Consider the following 11,890-nt stretch of genomic DNA (forward strand, 5'->3'; position numbering starts at 1 on the left):
GCTATGCGTTGATCTCTTGGCAATATCCCTGCCTCTTTGCTCTCCTCAAACATTTGTTGTAGGTGCAAACTAAGGGCGTCCGGTTTCAGCTTGTACAGCTCTATCGGGAGACCGTTGGGTCCAAGGGCTTTACCTGGGCGAAGGTCTGTTATCGCACGCTCCAGTTCGGCCGTGGCGAGTGGGGCCTCCAGGGCGTCCCTGTCCACCTCGGACAGGCTTGGCATATGAATGTCAGTCAGAAGAGCAACAGAGTCCTCCTCCGGGCGGTCTGACCCCTTGCTATACACCTGCCGAAGTGCCTAGCAAATTCTGCTGTGATCTCACGGGGTTCTGTGACCTTGGTCCCCGAAGCTGTCTGCAGTTCCGGTACAATTTTGTTTGTCTGCTGTTTCTTATCAAGCCAAGCGATAAGTTTGCCAGCTTTGTCTCCCTGGTCGTATATCCTACCCGCTTTGTGCCGGGCCACTGTTTGGGCAGCCTGCGTAACCATTTCCCTATATTCCGGGGTTTTAAGTTGTAGCCGATGGCGCACCTCCGGCTCCCGGCCCCCACGCGCCGCCTCCTCCAGCTCCCTCAGGTCCGACTCTATAGAGGTAATCTGTGCCTCCCTGTCTCTACGGCGGCCTGAGGTGGCTGACAAGGCCTCTCCCCTGAGCACGGTTTTAAAGGCTTCCCAAAGGGTTATAGACTAACTCACCGATCCGACATTTTGGTCGAAGTATCGAGTTATGGAGCGTAACAGTGTTTTCCTAAGTTCCTCGTCTTTTAGATGCCAGGCGCTGATGGGCAGAACACACCCCTCGCGCCTATTCCCGATTGTGATGTGTGCCCAGACTGGGGAATGGTCGGAGATACCGCGCGCCAGGTGCGTGGCCTCCCCTATAATCGTGTCTGGCTGCAATGGAGTCAGTATGTAATCCAGACAGGAGGATGAGTGATGCGGGCCGTAGAAGAATGTGAAGTGTCTGTCAGTGGGGTGCATTAGTCGCCACACGTCTGTGAGCCCAAATGAATCCAGGAAGTCAGCTAGCCATTTCTGCCCTTGTGGTGTGTCTCTGGGTGGGTGTCTGTCCTGGGTCCCTGAGACTACTGCGTTGAAGTCTTCCCCCCGATGATCAGTTGACCGTCCGGGAGGGAAAGTAGAAGTTAGCCCAGGTCTGTGTAGGATGGGGTTTGGAGGCCAGGGGGAATATAGGCGGAAATCAAATTCAACCTGCGGCCCTCCCACCGTCCCGAAAGTACTGCGAAGCGGCCCTGTGGGTCTGTTTTCGTGTCGTCTATGTGGAGGGACAGGGAGCGGCGCAACAGGATTCCCACTCCCCTGGAGCCGGAGGTGAAGCCGGAGTGCACCGCCAGGGTGTACCCCCATCTGTTGAGGGCCTGGCAGGTGTTCCCCAGCAGGTGCGTCTCTTGCAAGAATATTGCATCGGGAAGGTGTTGTTTAATAAATTGCAAGACAATGGTACATTTAAGTCTATCGCCCATTCACATTCCAGCTGAGGATCTTACAACTTCTCTCCCATCTACTAGCCATATCAGTTACTGTTTGAGCTGGCCCGTCCCTGTACACTGGTGCAGCGCCTGACTCCGTAAACAATATCAATGTGTGACCGTAACAACCCCCCAACCTCCTCCCCCCCCTCCCACCTCCCTCCCCAAACTTTCAAAAACGCATATGAGGCAGTTTGCATACCCTGCAGTGGACCTGTTACCCTCAATCTTCCCATCCCTCCTGAAATTACCCTCCCTCCCCGTCGAACAACCCCCCCCACCCTGCTCCCTGCTCTGTAGGTTTCAAACTACCCCAATTAGCAGAGCGCCTGTCGCCCAACCCCTCCCCGGAGAGAGTGAACCCTTCCTCCCTGAGGAACTGTTAGTGAGAACGCGGGCCGGCCCCAACTCCAGCCGCCATTCCCATCAGCCCCAATACTATAGGTCCCTTAAGTCTACAGTGCACCCAAGGATCAGGTGCGAAGTCTCGGTAGTATTGGACGGATGGGTCCGCTTCCCACACCGGTGCATGCTTTATACATTACTGTTCGACGAGGTGCGGTACCGTAGTTTGAGTTCTCATCGTGCTGTATTGTCCTGGAGCGGGTCCCAGCGAGGACTGTTGGATCTAGAACGCCACGACCTTTGGCTCTGCTCGTCCACCGCTGATCTCCCGGCCGCAGACCCAGGGGAGGAGGCCCTGGTGTCCCTCCAGTTGTCGCGATCTCGCGTTTCCGGCGCCGTCCCGTCGAGCCACTCCTGGACCGCTGCAGGCGAAGTGAAGTATCGGGACTTGCCCCCCGAAATGATCTTAAGTTTCGCTGGGAAGAACATCATATATTGGATGCCCCGTTCTCTGAGCGCCACCTTGACTCCCGTGAAGGAGCGTCGTTCTTGTTGGACTTGCAATGTAAAATCAGGAAACGCGGATATTACTCCGTCAGGCCCTCCCTTCCTGGTCTTTGAGCTTCAGAGCCATTTGGCGGTGTTGGTGAACGAGTTCGTTTACCTGCCCCTCGAGCCGTTTTTCGGATGCCTGGAGTGCCTTGATGTCCGTCTCGTTGGCCTTGGATCTTTCCGTGGTCTTGCCGAGGTCCGTGCGCAGCAGGTTAACTTCGATGGAGATCTTGTCCATTTTAGTCTCAAGATTTGTGCCAAGCGTCTGTGTTGCGGTCATTATGGAGGTCAGTGAGGGTTCCGCTGGGTCCGCGGCGTCACCTCCCTTCGCTCCAGACTGCTTCGGACCAGTCGGCACCGCCTATTTATCTAGTTTATTTGTTTGGGTCGTTGTACCTGTCTTGGGCCTCATGTTGGGTATCGGTGCCGGCATCCGCAGGCTTGGTGCCACAAGGCCAGTCGTTGACAACCGCTATTCCTGTTTCGCCACCACTCCTTCTCTTGGGCAGATCGGTCTGTCTGCGTGGTAGGTCGTAACTGGTGCCATGTGCACGGCCGCGGAGTCCGCGCTAGGCCCCAGCCGGCCGGCCGCAGTCAAGTACGGATACTGTGTGGGTCAGCTCAGCCCGTCATGCCTGGCCCCGAGGCAGGGGCTACCACTGTTGCACGTGTAGGGGGCTCTCAGGGTAGCAGCGCGCTCACCCTTCCCGGAGGCAGTCTTGACCCCTGTGCGTCACCGCCAACAGCCCCGAGGCCCTGCCGTCCGGTCCCCCCGACCGGGCCGCTGCTCGTAGTTCTGGGGCGCTTTGCGCTGCCGCTCCAGCTGCTTCGCCACCACCACCTTCAGTGTCGCTGGTTATGGCTCCTCAGGCCCCCCCCAGCCTCTGGGGTGTACTCGCGGTAGAGCCGCGACGAAGGCTTCACTCTGTCTGCAGGACTGCCCCCTCAGCGGGCCGATGGCGGCGGCGGACGAGGCTCTCTCGGCACCCCCTCTGGCTCGCGTGCCCTTCCTCCGTCGGGTTCGCGGGAACCCGCAGGCCACAGTAAGCACTGCGGCTCGGCGCCACCTCGTGCCCAGCCGCTGGATGTCGGGCCTCGCTCCAGCCAGGTTCAGGGTGCAGGCCGCAAGCCGGGGCCTCTATTTTCCTTCTCCCCGTCCTCAGGCTCCGAGCCGCGATCCTGGGGCCCGCCGCAGCTCAGCCGGGCGCGGCGCTGCGTCCCCGCTGGGGCTCGGACTCCGCTCCAAGCGCGGTGCGGCAGCGCTTCATTTAAGGGAGCTGGTGCGCCGAAAGGGGTGCGCTCCAACCAGGATCTAGTGTCTGATTTTGTGGGGACAACAGTCGTCCCGGCGGAGCTCGATTCCTAGGCGGCCATCTTCATTGGCGCCTGGCCACGCCCCCCGAATGGGTGACTTTTGAGGCTCTCATTAGGTTCGGTTAACCAGAATCCCTTGCGAACATCAAACTTTGTAAAAAACAAAACAAAAAAAACCCTTAATTTTACTCACATTTCTGTGATGGAAAGTTCTGGAATCTGCGTGGATCCACAAAATTCCATCCACCCAGCATTCCCCAAAGTCTCCCCATAAAAAATGGTACCTCACTTGTATGGGTAGGCCTATTGCCCATGACAGGAAAGAGGCCAAAATGCAACGTGTACCCACCTCATTTTTACAGTCAAAACTGACCCTTTTTTTCAAAGTCCTTAGCGTGGATTTTGAACACTAGCTCTGCCGGCACCTAGGGAAACCTAGCAAACCTATACATTTCTGAAACAGAGACCCAGGTGAATCCAGGATGGGATGACTTGTGTGGCTACTCACCAGGGTCTGTTACACAGAATCCCTTGCAAACCTCAAACTGTAAAAAAAAAAAAAAAAAAAAAAAAAATCCTCACATTTTTATGATGGAAAGTTATGGAATCTTCATGGATCCACAACATTCCTCCCACCCCGCATTCCCCAAAGACTTTTGATAAAATGGTACCTCACTCGTCTGGGTGGGCCAAGTGCCCGCGGCAGGGAAGGGCCCATAACATATTGTGCAGACATCGAAACTGCCTATCCCAAAAAAAAACTGGTTTCACAAGGGGGCGGGGGCACCTTGTTTTTTTGGCCCTGGGCTCAGGGGCCATTCTAGGGAAACTGCCACACTCGCATTTCTGAAAACTAGACACCCAGAGGAGTCCAGCGAGGTATGGCTTGCGTGGACCCCTCCCCCCGCAACGTTTTCCTACCCATAATCCACTGCAAACCTCAAATTTAGTTGAAGAAAATCACATTTTTCTCAAATTTCGGTGTGGGAATGTTGTGGGATCACAAAGCTGACACAAATTTCCTACCAGCCAGCATTCCCCCAGATCTCCTGACAAAATGGTACCTCACTCTTGTGGGTGGGCCAAGTATCCACGGCAGGCAAGGGCCTAAAATGTATTGTGGCAACATCAAAATTACCCATTACAAAACGACCTGGTTTTGCGAAGAGGGGGGGGTGGCACCATGGTTTTTGACCCTAGGCTCGGCGACCATCTAGGGAAATTACCAAAGCCACACATTTCTGAAAGCTAGATCCCGGGGGGAGTCCAGGTTGGCATGGCTTGAGTGGATCCCCCAACATTTTCCTACCCGGAAGCCGCTGCAAACCTAAAATTTAGCTGAAAAAAGCAAATTTTCCACACATTTTTGTGTGGCATCACTGTGCCGGCACATGTGTCCTACCACCCAGCGTTCCCCTCGGTTTCCCGAGTAAAATGATACCTCATTTGTGTGGCTGCCCAATGCAGAATCTGCTAAAAGCTTTTTTTTTTTTTAAATGTAGCATTGGAATTCGCTGTGCTGTACCCTTAATCCCTATGTTTTTGGCCCATCCACACGATTGAGGTGCCAGTTTTATCCAGAGACCTGGGGTAACGCTGGGTGGTAGGAAACTTGGGTCAGCCCGGTGATCCCATAACTTTCCTATACAGAAATGTGAGAGAAAAAAAAAATCCAGCTAAAATTGAGGTTTGCAGGGGATTCTAGATAGGAAAATGTTTGAGGTCAGTGCAACCCATACCTCCATGGACACCAGGGTGTCTAGTTTTCAGAAATGTTTGGGTTTGGTAGGTTTCATTAGATGGCTGCTGAGCCCGGGACCAAAAACACAGATAAACCGCCTGAAAAACCAGGTTGTTTTGTGATCGATAGTTGGGCACCTGTGTTTTTGGTCCTTGGTTTGCAGACATCTAGGGGATATATAGAATATGGGACCCCCTCTATGGATGCTTTTATGACCGGGGAAAAGAGAGGATTACACTATAAATCAAAAATTAACAATGTTCCCCCATGGTCAATACATAATTCATTTTCTGGCTTAGCTCTCAATTCGGCAAGCCTTTAAAAGAGCAAAATATTTTGATCGGGACTCATTATTAAGTGGCACAAAAAGGAAACCTGCCGACCGTATTACTTGTGTTATCAATCACTCCTCATTGAATTATAAAATTAAGAATATAATCAATAAAAACTGGAGTATATTGGAAACAGAAGAGAGTGAGAATTTTGGAACTAAACCCCTGGTAGCCTACAGGAGAAATAAAAACCTAAGAGACCGGCTGGTCCACACTAGGGACAAACAGAAAATAAGGAACACACAGAGATCAATAACAGGACAAAGTCCTATACTAGGTAACCACAGGTGTGGATCATGCCATGCCTGCGAAGCAGCAATCACAACTGAATCAATCAACTATAACAACTTTGAAGTAACTCTGAGATCATTAACAAACTGTAGGAGTAGCAATGTTGTATATATAATTTTGTGCCCCTGCGGCCTTGCTTATATTGGAGAAACAGGCAGGGAATTCCGCATCAGATTTAGCGAACATAAATCTGCAGTCAGATTGAAAAAAATATCAGCACCATTGGTACAACACTGTATAGATCTCAACCATAATGAAAGTGATCTGCGGTGGTGTATTTTGGAGAAAGTCCAACTCAGATTAGGTCAAACCATGGAGCACACTCGAAAAAAACGCGAGAGTTTTTGGATTTTCCAGTTCGACAGTATTCGCAAAGGACTGAATGAAAATATTTCCTGGTTTGTCACCAAACATACATAAATCAAGACATTGAATCTATGCTAATCTTAATAAGCAGTGCAACTGGGTTTCAGTACATAAATAGGGAATCCATAATTTATCGATAATGTGAGTTCATAATATGATTTTGCACTTAAGTAGACAATCTGTATAATGCGAAAGAGCATAAAAATAAGCAATGGTGAGATAGTATCAGGATACCGAAATAATGATTGCCATCCAGAATTTAGTTCATTGAAAGAGAACCAATGTGAAAACAGACTTATGATATCTAACACTGAGTTGTTGTAAACACATAGTATCTTAATGGCATCAATAGCTTGGAGAGAATATAATATCGACCATGCAAAGATGGCGCCTACAATGATTCACCACTACTAGCTAAGTATTAATCTGATCCTGTCTAAAAATGGCGCCGAGATCCAAACCGGAAACTGAGACGATTCCTTCCGGGGTGGCATAACGACGCAAACATCTATGGCGGGAAGTTGTGGACGCTACTTAAGTTCGTACCAGAACTAGCAACAGCGCAGGCCACAGAAAGTGAGAGCAGGCAGGAAAACCACATATGCGGGATGTCATATTGTAACCAGGTAAGCACCGCGAATTCGCTCGTGTGGAAAAAAACTTGGGTTATCGTCATTTTAATAAATCTGGAATCGCTAAATTGTATTGGGCGTTTATTAATCTAATGCTCGACAAAGAAGTAGGGCTCGATCAAGAGACATGCCACATCTAAAGTGAGCAAGGCAAAGTGGGTTGTCTGGAGTTTAGAAAATATCTGTTGCATACATTATTTAGAAACACAGCAGTTGGTGGGGGGGGGGGGGTACTGGGAGGGAATCGGAGGAAGGGGTGGTTTGCCGGCCAGCTGCAGCCTCCCGGAACCGGGTGGCCCTGGGAGGTCGTAATGACGATTTAAAGAAGCGACAGTGGAGTGGCCTAGGGCTAGATGGAGCGGGATGGGTTGGATGTTCTGGGGTAAAAGCAGATACGATGTGTTACAATTGACCTATGGCCCGAATAGGGCACGCACCGAGGTACCTCCAGCGAATTGGTTCATGGAAGCGCCGCCCAGCCTCCGGGATGTGGGCTAATCGGCTGTGTATTGTATTGCTATCATACTGAATGTTGGGGACCGTCGGTGTGTAGGTTGGCCTGTTGGACCTGTTCATTCCTGATTCTGCAATAAAAATATATTAAAAAAAATAAATACATTATTTAGAAACACTCGGCACGTCGGGTAAAGTTCAAACGCCCCTTATACAATAGTAGTTTCAGGTAGCACTGAGTATAGATAGAAGGAGCATGACTCCACCTAAGTAAGACATGCGAGGGGCTATGCGAGTAAAGATGACGAATTCCATAGGTTTGTAACCCACATGTATTCGAGGGGGAGGAAGATATAAACGTGCATGTTTGCAATTCCCAAAACAAAAATGGAAACAATCCAATAATGATAAAAATGTCCCTTTTTTTATCTCTTTGACGTAGAAATTGGAATAATCCTGAAAGCGATGCATAGAGAAGCTAGGTTGATCGTTTGACAGGTGGAATATAAAGAAAATTTATGGCTGGCTTCATTACAAGTTCTACCCAGGTTGGTCACTTGTATTGATTTAATTCATCACCCATAACAAAGGAAGAACAAGAATACTAATTATTCGTTGTTACCTTTTAGGATAAATAGTAAACGAATCACAAAAATAAAGATATTCGAACCTGCGCTCTGCTGGCAAAGAAAAGGAAAGAATAGGCCCCATAACGCAGAAGATAAAACAATTGTGGTAAGAATTGATTTAGATTGTCCTCTATTAGTGCAACAATTAAAATATGGATGATATAATGATACAATCACCTTTACCTAGAAAATTTACAAGAATAAACTGCAACAGAAACAAGGGAACAATAAGCAGTCCCACACAGGGCCATTGTTGAAAGATTAGTGGTAAGAAACATCTTTTCTCCATATATACCAATAACGCTTATAACTAAGCGAATAACAACAAGCATATGATACTTTCACTTCTTGTTTAGGTGGGATAACTGGATTTTTAATACAGACTGCCATTGAAAATATTTTGGAAATGGCCCACACTGATTTGCAGTAACATTGTAAAAGGTGAGAATATTAATTGTAAATAATAGTGACAACGTTCGATTTGTAATCAGTATAAATAGGTGAAACCATTTGAATCAGTACTCTCATAATATGTAACATACGTAAACCGCCAGTATTTTATGAGCCTCTGTGAGTACAAATAGAATACAGGGGTAATATAGGATTGCCTTCGCTAGATGTACTTTCAGGTTTTAAATACAAAAAGAATAGATGTATATTCATGGTGCCACTTCCTCTTGGTGTGATTAGATGTCTCTAAGCTAATGTCATAATGATCTGTATATAGTGCACAAAAGATTATTTGAGAAGAGTTACATCCTTCAATAGGGGTTTAGTTACAGGAATACTACATTGTACCTTTTTTTAAAATTTCAGATACCCTGCACTCACATGAGGATGAAAGGATAAAGCCATTTCTAAGCTGGTCCTGAGGAAGGTGGTTTCAACCCACCGAAACGCGCGTAGACCTGGCGTTAGGAAACATATAAGATCTGTGTCATCCCAAACTTAGAGATTGTTTTTGGATTTGCAAGAGTGTGAAACGGTATGAATGATATGTATGTAAGTTAGTTAGTGTGTGTAACAGGGTTATTGTTGTTTTTCTTACTTATTTCTTAGAATAAACAATATATTTTGGATTATATAAACTATGCTATTCATTTCTGCACTGTCTAAACTGTCTTGGATTAATACAAATGTTAATGAACTGATCAGTATGAAAAAAGATTCAAAATGAGAAACTGTTTTAAATAATTTTGATAAAATTCACATTCAAAAAAAGAAATAAAAGATATTTAAATGAAAGATAAAATGTTGTTGTTTCTGTACTAAATGAAATGTTAATTGTTGAATTTTGAGAGCTAAGCCAGAAAATGAATTATGTATTGACCATGGGGGAACATTGTTAATTTCAGACATCTAGGGGAACCTAAAAAAACTCAGACATTTCAGAATACTAGATACGGTGGGAGTCCAGGGAGGTGTGGCTTGCATTGACCCCACAACATTTTCCTTCCAAAAATCTGTTAACCTCAAATTTAGCTAAAAAGTCACTTTTCCTCTAATATCTGTGTGAGAAAGTTGTGGGTTCACCGCACCGCACAAATTCCTACCATTCAGCGTTCCCCCTCAGTCTCCCTATAAAAATGATAACTAACTTGTGTGGATTGGCCAAGTGCCTATGACATGGAAGGCCCAAAAACGTGTAGAGATTGAGAGTGCTCAAAGCAGGTCCAAAATGGCGGTTTGTTTATACGTTTTTAGGCTGACGCTACTTTTGTCATCCAAACAGGTGAGGTATAATTTTTTTGTGGAGACCAATGAGAATGCTGGGTAGTAGGAAATTTGTGCCTGCGCAGTGATTTTACAACTTACCCACATGGAAATTTGAGGAAAGTGTGACTTTGTAAGTAAATTTGAAGTTTGCAGGGGATTCTGGGTAAGAAAATGCTGGGGGATCCATGCAAGCCATACTGACAGCTAAGAGTCAGTACACACACCACCATCTATGCACATAACCATCCACATACACCACCAGCCAAGCGCCATCAAAACACACTGCCAGCCAAGCCCATCCACACACATTTCTGGCCAAGCAGGGCGGTACTGGGAACAGCAACCAGCCCTGGCAGAGTGCTGCTCGACCGACCCAGGGGTGGAGGGGGCGGAGGGTGGTTTTACTGGGTGCTAGTAAAAAGCACAGCTCCATCTTTTGTTACTGGGGCCTGATATTGCAGCACAGCTGCAAAACCGGGCCCCTGTGACAAAACTGTCCCCCAAGGCCAGAAAACTGTCCCCCACCGCTGCAGCCCACCGTGTAAATGTCTGGTGCCAGGTACGGCCAGTCCGGACTTGCAGCCAAGCACCATCCATGCACAGCCAGCCAAGCGCCAATCTGCACACACCATCATCAAGCATGAGTCTACCCACACCATTAGCCAAGTGCAGGTCTACACACACCGCCAGGAAAATGCCAGCCAAAGGTAAATACACGCAGACCATCAGCCAAACTTCAGTTTACACATGCACACAAACTCTCCCTTGTTTCTAGTGTTTTTCTGACCTCGCAAATAACAATAAAAATATCACTGAAACAGTCAAAATGTGTGCCTACACAAAAAAAGGAGATACTTTTGCTTATGGGGCTTCTCACTGGCATAGCCATAAACATATCCCAGGTGCCTTGTGGGCTTGGTGCCTAGTTTTTCATCATAATACTTTTCAAATAAATAACATGCACTCACATAGTTACAAACTTACTTTCTCCAGTAGTTTCTTGTTAAGACAGACAGTACTGCCATAGCATCCTTTTTAGCGGTCTATCGCAAGGTTTCATTCATTCCTGTACGTGGTAGATGTATTATGCCTTTAATCATGTGGTTCATTCTGTCATCTGCACCATTCCCCTTAGGACGGTACAACAAAGTCACCTTGTGTTTATTACCAGGCCATTGTAAACATTCTAACGTGTTTTATCAGCCCTAGACGGTATACTACTATCCATCAACAAAAAGCCAGGTAAACCTTCACTAATGAATAGTTCATTAAACAAGCATTTACAATGCAATGGTTTCGCCTTTGGAAAAGTTAGAGCTATTGGCATTGTAAATGCCAAAATTTGTATTTGTGTTGGTTTTGAAAACAGATAAATAAATGGCATTGTCATTTACATTGCCATTAGCTTAATCTCTCGCAAATGTGAGACCTATTGTACCCTACGGACGAGCTCAGCAGACAGCAATTACTACCACACACACACACCCAGAGCCAGCCACACACACCCAGAGCCAGCCACACACACCCAGAGCCAGCCACACACACCCAGAGCCAGCCACACACACCCAGAGCCAGCCACACACACCCAGAGCCAGCCACACACACCCAGAGCCAGCCACACACACCCAGAGCCAGCCACACACACCCAGAGCCAGCCACACACACCCAGAGCCAGCCACACACACCCAGAGCCAGCCACACACACCTAGAGCCAGCCACACACACCCAGAGCCAGCCACACACACCCAGAGCCAGCCACACACACCCAGAGCCAGCCACACACACCCAGAGCCAGCCACACACACCCAGAGCCAGCCACACACACCCAGAGCCAGCCACACACACCCAGAGCCAGCCACACACACCCAGAGCCAGCCACACACACCCAGAGCCAGCCACACACACCCAGAGCCAGCCACACACACCCAGAGCCAGCCACACACACCCAGAGCCAGCCACACACACCCAGAGCCAGCCACACACACCCAGAGCCAGCCACACACACCCAGAGCCAGCCACACACACCCA

The 11,890-nt window shown here is 48.1% G+C and overlaps 1 protein-coding gene and 1 long non-coding RNA gene across 3 annotated transcripts in view; both read left to right on the forward strand.

Moving 5' to 3' along the window:
* The window catches only part of RAB27B (RAB27B, member RAS oncogene family), a 787,666-nt gene that overhangs the window by 515,652 nt on the left and 260,124 nt on the right, over positions 1 to 11,890 (forward strand). The window lies entirely within an intron of this gene.
* On the forward strand, positions 8,335 to 9,090 carry LOC144819318 (uncharacterized). The gene is made up of 3 exons (XR_013607289.1): positions 8,335 to 8,413; positions 8,503 to 8,587; positions 8,963 to 9,090. It is a non-coding gene; the product is annotated as an uncharacterized LOC144819318 (long non-coding RNA).

The sequence above is a fragment of the Lissotriton helveticus genome, chromosome 2_1, assembly GCF_964261635.1.
Source record: "Lissotriton helveticus chromosome 2_1, aLisHel1.1, whole genome shotgun sequence".
Classification (NCBI taxonomy): domain Eukaryota; kingdom Metazoa; phylum Chordata; class Amphibia; order Caudata; family Salamandridae; genus Lissotriton; species Lissotriton helveticus.